This window comes from Rhinopithecus roxellana, chromosome 4 (assembly GCF_007565055.1).
Source record: "Rhinopithecus roxellana isolate Shanxi Qingling chromosome 4, ASM756505v1, whole genome shotgun sequence".
Classification (NCBI taxonomy): domain Eukaryota; kingdom Metazoa; phylum Chordata; class Mammalia; order Primates; family Cercopithecidae; genus Rhinopithecus; species Rhinopithecus roxellana.
Window position 1 is genome coordinate 36,247,461 of NC_044552.1, and position 16,876 is coordinate 36,264,336.

At 48.9% G+C, this 16,876-nt stretch overlaps 1 protein-coding gene across 11 annotated transcripts in view; it reads right to left on the reverse strand.

Moving 5' to 3' along the window:
- Nucleotides 1-16,876, reverse strand: part of TRERF1 (transcriptional regulating factor 1) — a 227,228-nt gene that overhangs the window by 136,475 nt on the left and 73,877 nt on the right. The window contains exon 1 of one of the 11 annotated variants that reach the window (XM_030928517.1): nucleotides 2,764-2,929. The exons of the other annotated variants lie outside the window; for them this stretch is intronic. The gene's annotated coding sequence lies outside the window, so the exon portion shown is untranslated. Of the gene's footprint in view, nucleotides 1-2,763; nucleotides 2,930-16,876 lie in introns of those variants that run through there. 11 annotated transcript variants of the gene reach the window in all.

The following is a 16,876-nucleotide window of genomic DNA, read 5'->3' on the forward strand; positions in this document are numbered from 1 at the left end:
ACCCAGCTTACCAAGCTCTCCTGGCTCTTCTGAGCTCACTGCATCTAGCTTCTCTGGGCAAGAGTTCCCTGTGCTCATGTGGACTGCAAGCCTCTTCAGGGCAATGAATCGTCTAATGCAAATGCTTGCAACTGCCCACTGCTCAACACAGTGTCTCAGTTATTTGATCTACAGAACAATCCTGATGCTCAGGCAATATGATTCCAGAAGTTTTTCAGAAAATACAAGGGAACCGGGATGGCCAAGTGAAGGGACACAGGGCCTTCTTGAAGCTGGGAGGCACACCTATTCCTCCTGCGCAGGAGGCACCAGAGTTAGGAGCACCTCCTAACATCTACTCTAACGGGGAGGAGGACGGCTGGATTTGGCTCTTCCCTCCTCTTCCTGCACCTGCATATTCAAGGTCTTGGTGTCCTTCCTTTGCCACCCTTTCACATGCTTTTGTAGACATAGACAGATATACCCTCTTCTTCCTTCTTCAAGGGACAGCTTGAAATGTGAGAAATCCAGCTGTATGGAGAAGCTCATGGTGACTGGCAGAACAGTCAGGGCTGGGCGCCCAGAAGCAGGAAAAAGAATATTCTATTTCTGGGAAATGAGAAGCTGGACTGATCCACTTCAATCACTGGCTGTGGACCACCATCTAACAATTCTGGGATTCCCAGAGCCACAAGAGGAAGATGCCTGGGAAAGGTGAAAATCAGCAAAGCACTCAAAGGCCATCCAATCACCCCAGGCAGACAGATGGGCAGATCTGGGTAACAAGGGGCTGAGAGAAAACCATAGGTTTCAAGGGGATGCTGTCACCAAGATGCCCCATATGAAATCAGGATCTACCCAAACCAGGGGCAACCAAAGGGGCAGTGTACTCCTCAGGACTTAGCTGAAGTCACAGGAGCACTGGAGTCAGGCCTGGGATCAATCCTGACCTCATCAGCCAGGTCAGCCTTCACCTCTTGGAGTCTGGCTCTGTATGAGTGACTGTGACGCCTAAATAAAGTAAGTGTAGGCTGGGCGCGGTGGCTCATCCCTGTAATCCCAGCACTTTGGGAGGTCGAGGTGGGCAGATCACGAGGTCAGGAGATCGAGACCATCCTGTGAATGGTGAAACCCTGTCTCTAGTAAAAATACAGAAAATTAGCTGGGCGTGGTGGCGGGTGCCTGTAGCCCCAGCTACTCGGGAGGCCAAGGCAGGAGAATGGTGTGAACCTGGGAGGCGGAGCTTGCAGTGAGCCGAGATCACGCCACTGCACTGCAGCCTGGGTGACAGAGCGAGACTCCGTCTCAAACAAACAAACAAACAAAATAAATAAATAAATAAATAAGTGTATGGAAGTATAATATCTAGCACAGTGCCTGGCCTTACATAAGGGGCTTACTCAGTGGTGCTCCCCTCCCCATTTCCAGCCTTCAGAGCTCACAGCTCTCTCTACTCTTACTAACAGAAACAAGCAGAGGCCACAGAGCATTTCCCAGTAAGAAGGTTTTCAAAGAAGGACGGCAGAAGTCCGCAAAGGAACAAACAGGTCACCCCACTGCTGGTAAGAGAGAAGCGCCGGACCTCGGTGAATGCCCGGGTTTCAAAACACAAAAAGCTCCGAGCCTCTTATCGTACCTAAACAGGAAGTTTGTGACAAACTTAGAAAACACGCATGCACAGTGGCAAGAGGCTGCACGCCACTGAGAAAAGATGAAATCCGGCCCTGCTGGGGGCCCTGTGTGGAGGAGGAACGTGCGGAGCCAACACTCCCACCGCACCAAGATCTTCCTGGCTCTAGGGAGACACCCTTACCCTGGGCTTCTCCTCAACCCAAGCATGGGAGGGATTTGGGCCAAAATGTGCGGAGTCGCTCTGGTTTCCAAAGCCAGGCTCTGCTCACCCGCTCCTGTTCTCTCTCCCACCCCTACCCACTCAGGCATCTAGGCCATCAAACACTCCCAACAGCTGGCAGGGCCTGGTGACTGAGGTGTGTAGCGGGGGGACCATTTTTTCAGCTGGGAGATCTTAGCACAGAAAGGGGAAGTGACACACAGAGGTCCCGCAGAGCTCCCGTCCTCAATCTGATCTCCATCTGGCTGCCCGGCCAGCGTCTGTATCATCGGGCCCTTCAGCATTCCACAAGGGGGTCTTCAGCTGCCATCTCCTTCCCCGTGACATCCTGCCTGGCCCTAACATTTTTACTTGCATTGTTCACACCAGGATGGGGCTCGATAACTTCAGTTCATTTATCTGAAAGTGCAGGCAAATGTGGACACAATCTGTGTCTCATCTCAAGTAGAGGACAAACTAGGAAGCTCCTTCCCCTTTGTTCACAATCTCCCAAGCACCTGTGGAATCGGCCCTTCGTCCAGGCAGTATATTTGGTGGCTGTGCTCCAGTAAATACTCGGTAGATTAATAAACAACATCAATACCTCCCTATTGCGCCTCCCCAACCAGGTTATGTCCCACTTGTCTCTGAGTCACCCTCAGCAAGAACGGGTCCCTCCACCCCTCCTGAGTGGAGGGCCCAGCTGTAAACTCGGTCTCCTGATGGTTGGCTCCTCAGCGCCCCCACATTCAGCACCTCCCGCAGTGGTTTCCTTGCCCCCCCCAAGTTAGGTTCCTTTTTAAAAAAATGACTCATTTAGGAAGAGACAAAACCAAGAACTTCAATGATAAAGATAAAACGGCAAGCACCAAGACTCTAAACACCTCCCACTCCATGTAGAATTTAGATCCGATACAGCTTCCCCAAACTGGACCTCCTAATTTGGAACTTACGGTATACACAATTCTTCTAGCAAAGACACTTCCAGTAATGTCTCAATGTTTCAGCGTCTTCTTTACAAATAAAGATGGCCCCAGGACTCCAGGCAGTAGTTTTTGCAAAATGAGGGAATGAGAAATTAAAGATTAAAGTCCACGCTTTGAACTTCTGGGTCAAAAAAGTAATTATTTGATGTTTTACTATGTTTATGAGTCTAATTTATTGATTGCAGGACATAGGCATTATATCACAGGCCTAATGAGAATTATGGGGAGTTTTTCTTTTTTTTTTTTTTTTTTGAGACGGAGTCTCACTCTGTCGCCCAGGCTGGAGTGCAGTGGCCAGATCTCAGCTCACTGCAAGCTCCGCCTCCCGGGTTCACGCCATTCTCCTGCCTCAGCCTCCCGAGTAGCTAGGACTACAGGCGCCTGCCACCTCGCCCGGCTAGTTTTTTGTATTTTTTAGTAAAGACGGGGTTTCACCATGTTAGCCAGGATGGTCTCGATCTCCTGACCTTTGTGATCCGCCCGTCTCGGCCTCCCAAAGTGCTGGGATTACAGGCTTGAGCCACCGCGCCCGGCAGGGGAGTTTTTCATTAAAAAATGACTTCGTGGTATGTAAGAAGCTTATGACATTTGTGCACAGTATCTGAAAGGAATGAAATTATATGATACAATACAGAGAATCATAACATTTCAGGGCTAAAATGAGCCATTAAGATGACCCAAATCCAGGGGTTCCCAATGTTAGCCGCATTTCTGAAAAAATTCCCAGGCTCCCCCAGATTCTGACACATTCGGTCTGAAGTGGGGCTCTGACATCAACTGTTTTCTTTTATAAGCTTCCCAGTGATTTTAATGTGCCTACAGGGTTGAGAACCACTTATCTGCAGATAAGAAGGCTGGGATCTAAAAGAACTGAGGAGGCCAGGCACTGTGGCTCTCATCTATAATCCTAGCACTTCGGGAGGCCAAGGCAGGTGGATCACTTGAGGTCAAGAGTTCCAGACCAGCCTGGCCAAATGGTGAACCCCATCTCTACTAAAAATACAAAAGTTAGCCAGCATGGTGGCAGGTACCACCCAGCTACTCAGGAAGCTGAGGCAGGAGAATCGCTTGAACCTGGGAGGCAGAGGTTGCAATGAGCCAAGATCAAGCCACCGCCCTCCAGCCTGGGCAACAAAGCGAGACTCCGATTCAAAAATATAAACAAACAAACAAACAAACAAACAAACCGAGGAGTCCAAAACTGCACAGTCAGTCAGACCCAAAACTAGAACTGAATCTAAAATCTGCACCCCTCACCCAGTCCGGTTCTACACTTTTGCTCAGGTTTTTGGTATTCACAGATTTGCTAAAAGTTTTTTTTAAAACAAACAAAAAAAAAAAAGCGGGGGGGACTAACTAGGGCTGCCAACTTTTGTTTTGTCAAGCAAAGGTATTTTACAAATATCTACCAGTTATCATACTATCACCACTTCCTGATGTGTCTCTTGCCCATTTGCATATCTGCTGCCCCCTCTAGTCCAGTCTCCACCCAGGAGGTAAAATTTCACAACATTTGGCCCCACCCACTGTTGCATTCACCTTCACTCACCCTGCTCCTTATGACAAATCCAATCAAAACCCAGTCCTAAAAACTTCTCCATCTCCTCCTTCTCTAACTCATTTCTCAAAGTCTCTTCTCTAACCACAAACTACTTCCCAGCCCCTCTAAACCTACCCTTCACCTCCTCCTAACCTCCACATGACAACATCTGTACAAGCCATACTAACAGTTTTGCTATTCCACACACATTATCCCTTCTAAATGTCTCCCTTATCAATGATATACCAGCAACTACTCGAAGAGGCTGCCTCTGAGGAGTAGAATTAGGGGGTAAACGATGGAGGCAGGGGAAGGTGGGGGGTCTCTTTATACCCTACCATTCAAATTTGGGACAAGCATGTATTCTTTTCAATGGACACAAATCACACATACACACAGCAGGTTACAAAATGCATTTTTATTTGCTTCTGTATTTATAAAAACACAGAAAATTGTCTGGGAAGTATACATGCCCAGGTTCTAAATGTAAATGATATCTGAGTGGTGGGATTATGAGTGACATTACTTTCACTTCCTTTTCCTCTTTGTTATCTTTATTATGTTTTATTTTCAAAATAAAGAAAAAATAATAGTTTAAAATCTGAACCAGAGCTGGGCATGGTGACGCACGCCTATAGTCTCAGCTACTTGGGAGGCTGAGGCAAGAGAATCAGCTGAGTTTGAGTCCAGCCTGGGCAGCATAGCAAGATCCCATCTCTTAAAACAAAACCAAAACCATGAACCAAGGCATTATCTGATGTCTGAAACCTACACAGTATTAAAAAGCAAAGGCACCAGAGCAGGTCACAGACTGGCATAGAGAATTATCTTTTTTCTGTAAAATGAAGGGTCTTTCCCAGCCAGGCCCTCCTGGCTTCTGTGCCCAGCCTGGGTCCTGAGTCTACCACTGCCATTGACCCCAAGCCACCCCTTGGCCCTGCCAGTCCCCAAGAACAGATGTAGAAGAGATGTCCTCGCATAGGTGTAAAGCCCCTTCCAGAGCCTCTCTGGCCTCCTCAGGTCAACCCCCACCAGCTCTCCCTGGTCCCTGAGGAGGATCCATTATCCTCTCCTGAGTGTCTCCTCTGAGCCCTAGTTTTCTCTGTTTTCCTCTATGTTTTTCCCAGGCTATGCTCCCCAAGCGTTTCTGAGTCTCTGCAAAGGGGAGCAGCCACAGACAATCCAAGTAACCCTCAGGCCCACAACCTGTAAATCAGGAGCCCAGAAACTCTTTAGATGGAGTGCAAGCCGTGGGATTCTCCACAGTCCCCACGGCTCCCTAATGTTTTACAAGGCAGAGAAGAGGGGTGGCGGAGTGCTCTAGGTAGCAAGAACAGAACTGAGAGTTCAAAGACCTGGAGGTCAGAGGGTAGGTGATGTGTCTAGGGAAGTAAAAGGCATTCAGGATAACCGGAGTGTCTCTGAGCATGTCCCAGGCCTAGCAGAGAGAAAACTCCAAGGGAACTTATCAAAATTCACAAGGGCCAGCAAAGAAGGGCCTAAACAAAGAGTTCTCAACCTTTCATCTGTTGCGTCTCCTTCCAAATGCTTCCTCACTTGATCTACCCTTCCAGTGTCTAGGAGGATCTAGGCCAACAGGAGTGGGTGGCAAAATAGGAATAGAGAAAAAAGAAATGAGACTAAGCAGCTTCACACAGGAGGAAGACTGAGGTCCTCCCAGTGCAGCGGTTCCCAAGGCCGGGAGACCTGATGATCAACTCCCTCCTTAGCATCAGCTCCAAAGGCGAAGGACATTTGCAATGTATCCAAACTTCTGGGGCTCTCACGGAAGCTTTTTAAAGAACTTTGAGACTTCAAGAGTGCCAAAACACGGATTGGCGTGCTCAACCAGATGCATCTGTGACCTGTGTGAGGCCTTCTGGGGAACCCTACAGAGCTGGACTAGCATTCAGCCTCTATCCTATAAGAAGGAAGCCGTCGGCAGTTCTCTTTCCTTAAATGTTCCCCTCCATTGTGCCTGCATATGGCAACCTCATCTGTTCGGGGGAAATCTTGCCCTGTAGAAGAGCTGTTCTGTTTAAGTAGGTGGTATGTGCCTGTCTTCCCTCCCTCAAAATTTCAACTAAGGCCTGGCACGGTGGCTCATGCCTGTAATCTCAGCATTTTGGGAGGCCGAGGAGGGTTGATCACTTGAGGTCAGGAGTTCCAGACCAGCCTTGCCAACACAGTGAAACCCTCTCTCTACTAAAAATACAAAAATTAGCCAGGCATGGTGGTGGGTGCCTGTAATCCTAGCTACTCAGGAGGCTGAGGCATAAGAATCACTTGAACCCGGGAGCCAGAGGTTACAGTGAGCCAAGATCGTGCCACTGCACTCCAGCCTGGGTGATAGAGCAAGACTCGGTGCCAAAAAACAAAAACAAAAACAAAAACCCCTCAACTAGACTGTAAGCTCCTACTAGAGTCAGCTCTAGCTTCTGCTTCTTCACTTGCCTTAAAGAAAGCCCTCCCCGGCCGGGCGCAGTGGCTCAAGCCTGTAATCCCAGCACTTTGGGAGGCCGAGACGGGCGGATCACGAGGTCAGGAGATCGAGACCATCCTGGCTAATACGGTGAAACCCCGTCTCTACTAAAAAAATACAAAAAAAAAAAAAAACTAGCCGGGCGCGGTGGTGGGCGCCTGTAGTCCCAGCTACTCGGGAGGCTGAGGCAGGAGAATGGCAGGAACCCGGGAGGCGGAGCTTGCAGTGAGCTGAGATCCGGCCACTGCACTCCAGCCTGGGCGACAGAGCGAGACTCCGTCTCAAAAAAAAAAAAAAAAAAAAAAAAAAAAAAAAAAAAGCCCTCCCCATTGGCTTTCATTGAGTTCTTACTAACCAAGTAGAAAGCCAGTTCTCAAATCCATCAGCTCCTACATGAGGCTTCTGTCCAATAGCTACGGCTCTCACTGGGCTGGGGTGACAGTTCTCTCCAATGGAGTTCCTTCAGGCCTCAGAGGGGCAATGGCTTCCCCCCACAGGACCATTCCCCTGTGACCACTTACAGTACAGTCCCTGGGTGCCGTATCCTCCCAGTTAGTTCCCTTCCCCCTAACTAACTTAAAAGTCTCTTCAACTAAACCTTTTGAGTGAAAGAAAACTCAGGACCTAGGATTTGCACCTAAGAAAGCTGGATTCTCATTGGAGACTTTGGAGACGTGCACACTCAAAACAGCCGGATAACATTCCAAGGGATGGCTGAGAATCACCTGCCACTGATGCCTAATAGAGAGATGGAGAGGGCTGAGAAGGTCTCAGGGAGGAAGTGAGATCTGAGTTGGGTCTCAAGAAATGGGTTCAATGGGGTCAACTGGAGAGGAAGTAGGAAGACCATCCCAAGCAGTGGGCCAGCACACACATAGCACTGACCACAGGGTAGGTGGGGCCCCACTACAGAGGCAGGCAAAGGCTAAGAGTGTGTGTTCGGGAGTCAGTCGGAATTGGTCTGAGCTCAACTCTGCCTCTGGCTAGCTGAGTGACCAGGCAGCTTGCTAACCTCTCTCAGCCCCGCATTCTTCCTTAGTAACAGGATGAAGACAAGGATAATCAGGGTACCCATGCTACAGTTGTTGTAAAGATTTAATGAGAGGATACACATAAAATGCCATCAATAAACATAATTTGTTATTCTTGCTATAGTCAAAATACCAGTGGTCATCCTGCTGGTGTGGCTGGGGCACTTTCTTCTTGCTAATAGCCACAGTGTTGTGAAAAAGGGAGCACTGGTGGACTGGGCACATCCTGAGTCACCTAAGAAGGGGAAGAGGCTGGGTGCAGTGGCTCACGCCTGTAATCCTAGCACTTTGGGAGGCCCAGGCGGGAGGATCACCTGAGGTAGGGAGTTCAAGACCAGCCTGACCAACATGGAGAAATCCCGTCTCTACTAAAAATACAAAATTAGGCTGGGCGCAGTGGCTCACACCTGTAATCCCAACACTTTGGGAGGCTGAGGCGGGCGGATCATGAGGTCAGGAGATCGAGACCATCCTGGCTAACACGGTGAAACCCCATCTCTATTAAAAATATAACAAATTAGCCAGGCGTGGTGGCGGGCACCTGTAGTCCCAGCTACTCGGGAGGCTGAGGCAGGAGAATGGCGTGAACCCCAGAGGCAGAGCTTGCAGTGAGCCAAGATTGCGCCAGTGCACTCCAGCCTGGGCAACAGAGTGAGACTCCATCTCAAAACACAAAACAAAACAAAACAAAACAAAATTAGTGGGGCATGGTGGCACCTGCCTATAATCCCAGCTACTCGGGAGGCCAAGTCAGGAGAATCGCTTGAACCTGGGAGGCAGAGGTTGCAGTGAGCCGAGATCGCACCATTGCATTCCAGCCTGGGCAACAGTTAGAGAAAACTCTGTCCCAAAAAAAAAAAAAAAAAAAAAAAGCTGGGCGCGGTGGCTCACACCTGTAATCCCAGCACTTTGGGAGGCTGAGGCAGGCAGATTATGAGGTCAGGAGATCGAGACCATCCTGGCCAACATGGTGAAACCCTGTCTCTACTAAAAATACAAAAATTAGCTGGGTGTGGTGGCACGTGCCTGTAGTCCCAGCTACTCAGGAGACTGAGGCAGGAGAATTGCTTGAACCCGGGAGTCAGAGGTTGCAGTGAGCCGAGATGGCACCACAGCACTCCAGCCTGGCAACGGAGCAAGACTCTGTCTTTCTAAAAAAAAAAAAAAAAAGAAGAAGAAGAAGAAGGGGAAGAGGCTGCCAAGCCTTAGAATGCCCAGGCAGCCGGGGCAGGTGTGTGCAGCTTGCCCCCATACACTCTGTTCTCTGCCCTTCCTGGACCACTGGCTACATCAGCTGGGCTCCCTGGGCTTCCAGCTGGATTTAGTTAAAGTGAGAGCATTTATTCCCCCTTCCTCCTCTTTACCACAGTTTGGCAGTGGTTGTGTCTCACCACCATCACAGCTGTTGTCGAGGCCCTTTCTACCCATCCCTGGGGCTCCTTCCTTCTGGCCTAGGGAAGGTAACAGCTTCCCACTGTTGTCAGCTCTGGGGAGCCTCACCAGCCTTGGATGGTTTCCCTCACCATGCCCACACATCTGTAAATAATCCTCCCAGTTAAACCCTCTGTGTGCACCAGTCATTTCCTGCCAGAGCTCTGACTGACAGAGCAAGACCTACACCCACCTACCAGATAGATGGGGCTGAGAGGACAGCCTGGTCCTACCCTCACCCCCTGCATCTCCTCAGAGGTAGAAATGTGAATGGCAGTGTTTAAGACATAAGCACCTGGCCAGCTGTGGTGGCTCACACCTGCAATCCCAGCACTTCGAGAGGCTGACATGGGGGGACCGCCTGAGCTAAGGAGTTTGAGGCCACTCTGGGCAACGTGGTAAAACCCTGTCTCTACTAAAAAAATTACAAAAAATTAGCCAGGTGTGGTGGTGCGCACCTGTGGTCCCAGCTATTCAGGAGGCCGAAGCATGAGAATTGCTTGAACCTGGAAGGTGGAGGTTGCAGTGAGCCAAGATTGCACAACCCCAGCCTGGGCAACAGAGCAAGATTCTGTCAAAAAAGAAAAAGAAAAAAAAAAAAACACATAAGTACCAATGTGTTTTGCCCAAAAGCAATCATATGGGAACTTAACACCCCTCGGAAGCTGGAAGAAACCCAGGAAGCTCAGGGGAAAGCAACTGTCCCAGCCCAGGCAGGGCCCTCTGTGCTCTTCCAAGTCCATCACACAATGGGGTGCCAACAAAGTCACAGGCTCTAGATGGGTGCCTGGCATATGGTAGGCACTTCATAAACACCTGTTCATGAAGATGCCTTCTGGCTGAAGATGCAAGCCCAAAACCCAAGAGATCCTGCAGAACAGGATACTCCATGAAAGCCACTGCTCTGTGGGGCAGCTCTGGAGCCACCCTTTGCTCATCATCCCACACACATGAAGCTCTGAGGGGCCTCTTCTTTATCCACGCAAATGCTATTTCCTCCTCTCTTAGCAAGAAATGCCCAAGGCTGACAGCTGCCTCGCCACCTCTCTTGCTGATTTCGCTGCTCCCCAAGCCCTCACAGGGCCAAACACAGCCTTGGTTTTGTGCAGTCCAAAAGCATTTATTAAGTGCCTACTGTGTCCAAGCACCATGCCAGGCACCAAAGTTCCAAAGGTGATTAAGACAAAAGTCTCAGCGTCCAGGGACCACAAAGAATATGAAGGAGGAAGGTTACACACTGACTAAAGAGGATTCTCAAAGACAGGTGAAGAAGCCTGAACTAAACTAGTCTTGAAGACTGTGGCTGTGATTACTATGGGGGGCTGTGATCACTATCACTATTGGGAAGGAGGGGGAAGGTGCAGGAGGTGTAAAGAGGGAAGTGGGAGCCTGGAGAACCCCTGGGCAAGGGCAAGCAGAAGTGAACTTCACAGGGTCCAGAGCAGATAAGAACCAAGCAAGGGGTTCTTATCTTGTCTCAAATAGGGTCCCCTTGATTCAAAAACCAAGCACACTAAACAGGGAAGAAATGAAACCTGATTAGAAGCTGTCTCCTCCAGCAGCCTCAAAAGTCACAATGTCCCCTCTTTGGAAAATGTGAAGGCGGTGTGGCTGGGTCTGGGGGAAACTGCTTGTCCTGAAGAGGACATTTCTCAGCCTGCTGCTCACCACCAAGCTCCCCAGGGCTTGGGGTCAGCCCAACCAGTGTGAAGGGGGCCTGGCCACCCCCAGTTCCAGGGCACTGAGCACTCCTACCCCAAACAAAATAAAAACCTTTCACACATGCTTGCTCTTACTTGGAATTCTAAAATTAAATGTTCATTCCTCTCACCTAAAAGGTTTCTCCTTTTACAAGTTAATATGCAAATGCCTTGGAGAAGCTAAGTCTTAGCAGCCACATATCCGCTTAGCATGAAAGCTTCCAGAGGATCTTCCTGGAAAACAGGCTTTGCGTGAGGGATGTCTGAGAGATGATCTGTGGCTGGGGTAGGGGAGAGACAGGAGTAAGAGGGAGATACACATGGAAGGCAGAAGGCCGCTCCTGTGCTGAATCAACACCCAGAAGGGCAGAGGGGAGAGGATTAAATGTTCATGACTTTTCGTCTAGCTAATTTTTTTTTTTTTTTTTTTTTTTGAGACGGAATCTTGTTCTGTCACCAGGCTGCAGTACAGTGGCATGATCTCAGCTCACTGCAACCTTGGCCTCTCGGGTTCAAGTGATTCTCCTTCCTCAGTCTCCCGAGTAGCTGGGATTACAGGCATGCACCATCATGCCCAGCTAATTTTTGTATTTTTAGTAGAGACAAGGTTTTACCATTTTGGCCTGGATGGTCTCGATCTCTTGACCTCATGATCGGCCCACCTCAGCCTCCCAAAGTGCTGGGATTACAGGCATGAGCCACCGCACCTGGCCTCCTCTAGGTACTTTTTTAAAAATAAAAACAATTTTTTTTTTTTTTTTTTTTTTTTTTTGAGACGGAGTTTTGCTCTTGTCATCCAGGCTGGAGTGCAGTGGCACGACCTGAGCTTACTGCAACATCTGCCTCCCAGGTTCAAGTGATTCTCCTTCCTCGGCCTCTCAGGTAGCTGGGATTACAGGGGTGAGCCACCACAACTGGCTAATTTTCATATTTTTAGTAGAGACAGGGTCACATCAGTCAGGCTGGTCTCAAACTCCTGACCTCAGGTGATCCACCTGTCTCAGCCTCCCAAAGTGCTGGGATTACAGGCATGAGCCACTGTGCCAGGACTAAATATCAAAATTTAATTAGCACACCAAAAACTTCACTCTCTTTTAAGGTGTACAATTCACTGATTTTTAGCATAGTCACAAGGTGGTACAACTATTACTATGACTACTTAATTTCAGGACATTCTTATCATCCCAAAGAAACCCCATACCCATTTGCAGTCACTCTCTTTTCCTCTCTTCTCCTGACAGCTGCTTTTTTATCTCTATGGATTTGCCCATTCTGGACATTTCATACAATTGGAATCATATAATAGGTGGTCTTTTGTGTCTGGCTTCTTTCGCTCAGCATAATGTCTTCAAGGTTCATGCATGTTGTAGCATGTATTGTACTCCAACCACTTTTATGGATGAATAATATTCCATTGTATGGATATACCACATTTTATTTATCCATGAAAATCTTTTTAAAGGACAGAACAAATGATGCTCTCAGCACCCATGGGGCTGCTTGGGCAGTATGAACAAATCATCCTTCTCTGCCCCTTCTACCAGGACTCATGGGCACCATCCAAACCCTCCCTACCTAGTTGTACGGATTTTCCAAACACACAGTGGCTCAGGATAGCAGCCCTGAATCACACAGGCCATGACAGAAATAACTCAAATTCCTTCTGAGGGAATGTTCAGTACCTCTCAAATTGTGTTATATACATCTCCATGGTTGGTCCTGGTAACCTAAGATGGAAGTGGCAAGGGCAGCACTGGCTTTAGGGATGTGTGGCCTGTGCAGTCCCACAGGACCCAACGCTTGCTGAATGTGCTGTTGTCACCATCTTGAAAGTCTTAATGATTTTTAATCAAGAGGCCTCACATTTTCATTTGCACTGGGCCCAGTAAATTACGTATCTAGTTCTGGGTAAGGGGGAAGGGCTTGGGAAGGGGGAAGAATTTGATGATCTTTCCGAAGTTAGTAGGACTGTTACTACTGTGTTATAGCAGCTCATTGGCCAGGTTGAGGGGCAGGTGAAGGGTTGAGGGGAGGTGGAGATAAGTGGGTGAGGGGTACCAGCTTCCAAAGAAAGCCCAAGACCACATCTTCCTACTCTGAGGGCTGAATACTTGGCTGATAAGGCCTCCCCAAAACAGCCAGACTAGCTGAAAGCAAACTTGATAAGTCAAGGCGATACAGGCTCAGACTGTCAAGCAGAGGGAACTCAAACTGAAACTTGTTTGATCTTGTGATTGCTTATAGGTTAAGACCAAGAAGAAAAAAGAAAAGAAAAAAAAAAAAACCCCACATTTACTAAAGTAACCGGCACTGAGAAAACTTTTTAAACATTTATTTTTTTTAACTGTCACCTTTATTTTCAGCTTATCAAGAAAGTCCTGGTTTCATCAAAAAGCTGATATTCAATCCAAAGAGGGCAGAGTTTCAAATGCAAAGGTCTACACGGATGTCAGTACTAGAAGGGACCTCGGGAACAACCTAGATCACTGGCCCTTCTGAGACAAAGACCCCCAAAGCCCATCTGCATGGATTCCTAGGAGAGTCGATGCCTAGTTCAATTCTCATTTATACATGAGGAAGCTGGGGCTGAGAGAGGGGAAGTAACTGTCCAAGGCCACCCACAAAAAAGGGGCAGGACCTAAACCTGGGAGCTTTCAGCTTCCCCTCCCAACCTCCCAATTTTATGAACACAATCAAAATTTATATATTGTAGGCTGGGCCTGTGGCTCATACCTCTAATCCCAGCACTTTGAGAGGCCAAGGCAGGCAGATCGCTTGAGTCCAGGAGTTCGAGACTAGCCTGGACAACATAGTGAGACACTGTCTCTACTAAAAATTAAAAAAAAAAAAGGCAGGCATGGTGGCATGCACTTGCAGTCCCAGCTACTCGGGAGGCTGAGGTGGGAGATCAACTGAGCCCAGCAGGTAGAGTCTGCAGTAAGCTGTGATGGCACCACTGCACTCCAGCCTGGGTGACAGAGTAAGGGCCTATCTCAAAAAAATTTTTTTAAAAATATATTTTGTGTGTACTGTCCCCCATAGTCTTTCCCTGGATCCTCAGCTCATCTACTACATGCCTTTTCCTTGCCAGAAAAGGGAGTCTAGGCATGGTAGGTACAAGGACCATGCACGACGAATGGAGATCAGGGTCGACAGAAAATGCTGCCAGCCTACTATGCCAAAGAGATGGATCCAGATGGCCACTGGAAAGCAGTGGAGTCTCCACCACCCCAGCCCATTGTGTCCTTTTCCTACAGATGAGACTAACCAAATCAAACCATCCTTAACACCAAGTGCCTGGAGGCCTTTCATTTCCATTTGTGTTTATCTTTCCTCCTTCCCCCCAACCTTTGCTCCCTTCCTTCTTTTAACAGATAGATACTGGACACTTATTATGTGTCAGGCATGTTTTATTTATTTATTTATTTATTTATTTATTTATTTATTTGACAGGGTTTCGCTCTGTCACCCAGGCTGGAGCGCAGTGGCGCAATCACAGCTCACTGCAGCCTTGACTTTCCAGGCATCAGCGATCCTTCTACCTCAGCCTCCCAAGTAGCTGGGACCACAGACGTGCACCACCACACCTGGAAAATTTTTGTATTTTTGGTAGAGACAGAGTTTTGCCATGTTGCCCAGGCTGGTCTTGAAATCCTGAGCCTAAGCAATCCACCTGCCTTGGCCTCCCAAAGTGCTGGGATGACATGGGATTACAGGTGTGAGCCACCATGCCCAGCCTGCGCCAGGCATATTCTAGGTGCCAGGGACAGAGTAGCGAACAAAACAGAACAAGTTTTGGTGTTTACATTCCACAGGGAGGAAAGAAAGAAAGAGTTAAATAAATATCTATATGCCACGCCAGATGGTGATAAAGGCTCTAGAGAAAAGGAATACAGGAGAAGAGGGATAGAGAATGGCGAGGAAGGAGGGTGTTTTATCTAGGATGGTCAGGGCAGGGGTCTCTGGAGGAAGAGGAGAGTCAGCCATGCAGATACCTGGGGGGAGATATTCCAGGCAGAGGATCAGCAAGTGCAAAGGCCCTGAGGTGGGAATCTCAGGAACAACCAGGAGTTCAGTGTGGTAAGAGCGAGGAGAAGCAGGCAGGTTAGCAATGTGAGGGGTGGGCGGGGGTGGTGAGAGCCAGGGCAGACCAGCCCTGAGGCCAGTTAGGCCCTTGGCCTTTTCTCTGGGGGTGATGGAGCATGCAGGACTCTGAGCCAGGGAATAACTGACCTGACCAAGCCTCAACAGGACTTCCCCGACCACTGCTATTACCAGGCAGCCTGTGTGAGGCACGCCAATGACAGCAATAGACTCAGGAGCCAGGATGAAGCCCAGGACACAGCCTCTAAGCAATGTGTAATGCTGATAAAAACCCTTCCCCTTCTCTGGGCCTCCATATTCTCCTCTGTGACATGAGAAAGTCAGGCTAGATGATACTTTGTATCTCTTCTTCAAAAGTCTTATTTTCTGACCCTAAGACAGATTGCCCAAAGAGTCTAAAAGTCTCACCCTCTGACTTGAGAGAAAGTAGGGAACAGCAGCCAAGTTCGAGAAGCCCCCAACAATTCCCCACCGCCCGCCCCACTGTATAGCAATTTCTCACTCCCCAAAGGGCATGGCTCTCTAGGGGAAAAGGTCCAACCCAGGAAACAGCCACGTCAGCAATGTCCTCTAAAGATTACAAAGGGCAACCACTAAAGATAGCACAGCCTCTGCACGGGCTCCAGAGGGGGGTTGGGCCCATAGAGGGGCCACATCAGCAGGCACCACTACATCTCTTCTGCCCAGGCTGCCACACTCTCTCCTGCCTCCTCCACTTCTGTCCTGGGAGAAAGAAAGTTAGGGGTTTAAGAATGGAAACATCCATTTCCATGAGGATTCTCTTTGTATCACACATCATCAAACTGAGTCAGAAAGCAAGACTCAAGTATCCTCCATCAGGCTGGATGAGCAGGGTTTGTCTCTCCCCCATCAGACCTGGAGCTCCTGGAGAACATGAACTATTTCACCATCAGTCTGAATTCATCCTGCACCTCCTCCTATGCCTTCCCCCTCAGACGGGGGCTCCCTGAGGACAGAGGCTATGTCTCCCTAACAGATTGGGAGTCCCTGTTGGCAGGGGCTGTGCTGCCCCCATTGGACTACAAGCTCCCCGGAGACAGGGTTTATCTGCCTCTTTCCCTCTGTCACCTCGCTGCATCCCATAAGGTGTCTCAGTATTTGGTGGTTTCTTAAAACAAGGCGCTGGTTGAACCAGCGCCTTGTTTTAAGAAACCACCAAATACAGGGATTGGACCACCCACCCAGGCATAAGACCCTGTGATCCCTAGCCATTAACCTATCTGAATATGAAGCTCCAAGCTGAATGAAAAGAAATGAAAAATCAGCTTCACCTAATGACTTCCTAGCAAGACTGTTTATAGGGTCGGACCAAAGGCTGTCCTCGTTTTATAAATAGCCCTTTCTGGTGACTGTGGTGAGACTGAGCTGAAATGCACTTTGAGGACCAAGAGCAAGGAGCCCGCCAGCCCAGCCCTGATTGAAGCTGGGTTCTACAACCATCCTCTTAGGTTTCGGGATAAGAAGCCCATCTCAGAGAGGCAGGGCCACTCCTCCCTCAATGGAGGAGGTAAGGGTGGACGAGGAGGGAGGGGAACTGGCTCAGCACAAGCTTCATCCTGGGAGAAGCAGAGCCCACCCCAGACTTGGGGAAAAGTATTCAAGCACAGCAGGGCTCAGGGATGCCATCGGAAATTCCCCTGGAATCTAGTGTGCTGGCTGATCTTGGCAAAGGGTTTCCAGAGGACTGAAGAGGAGGGGCAAGAAGGCTGGAACTGCCAGTGGCTGAAACCAATAATCATCATCATCACAATTATAATAGCTAACACTTACT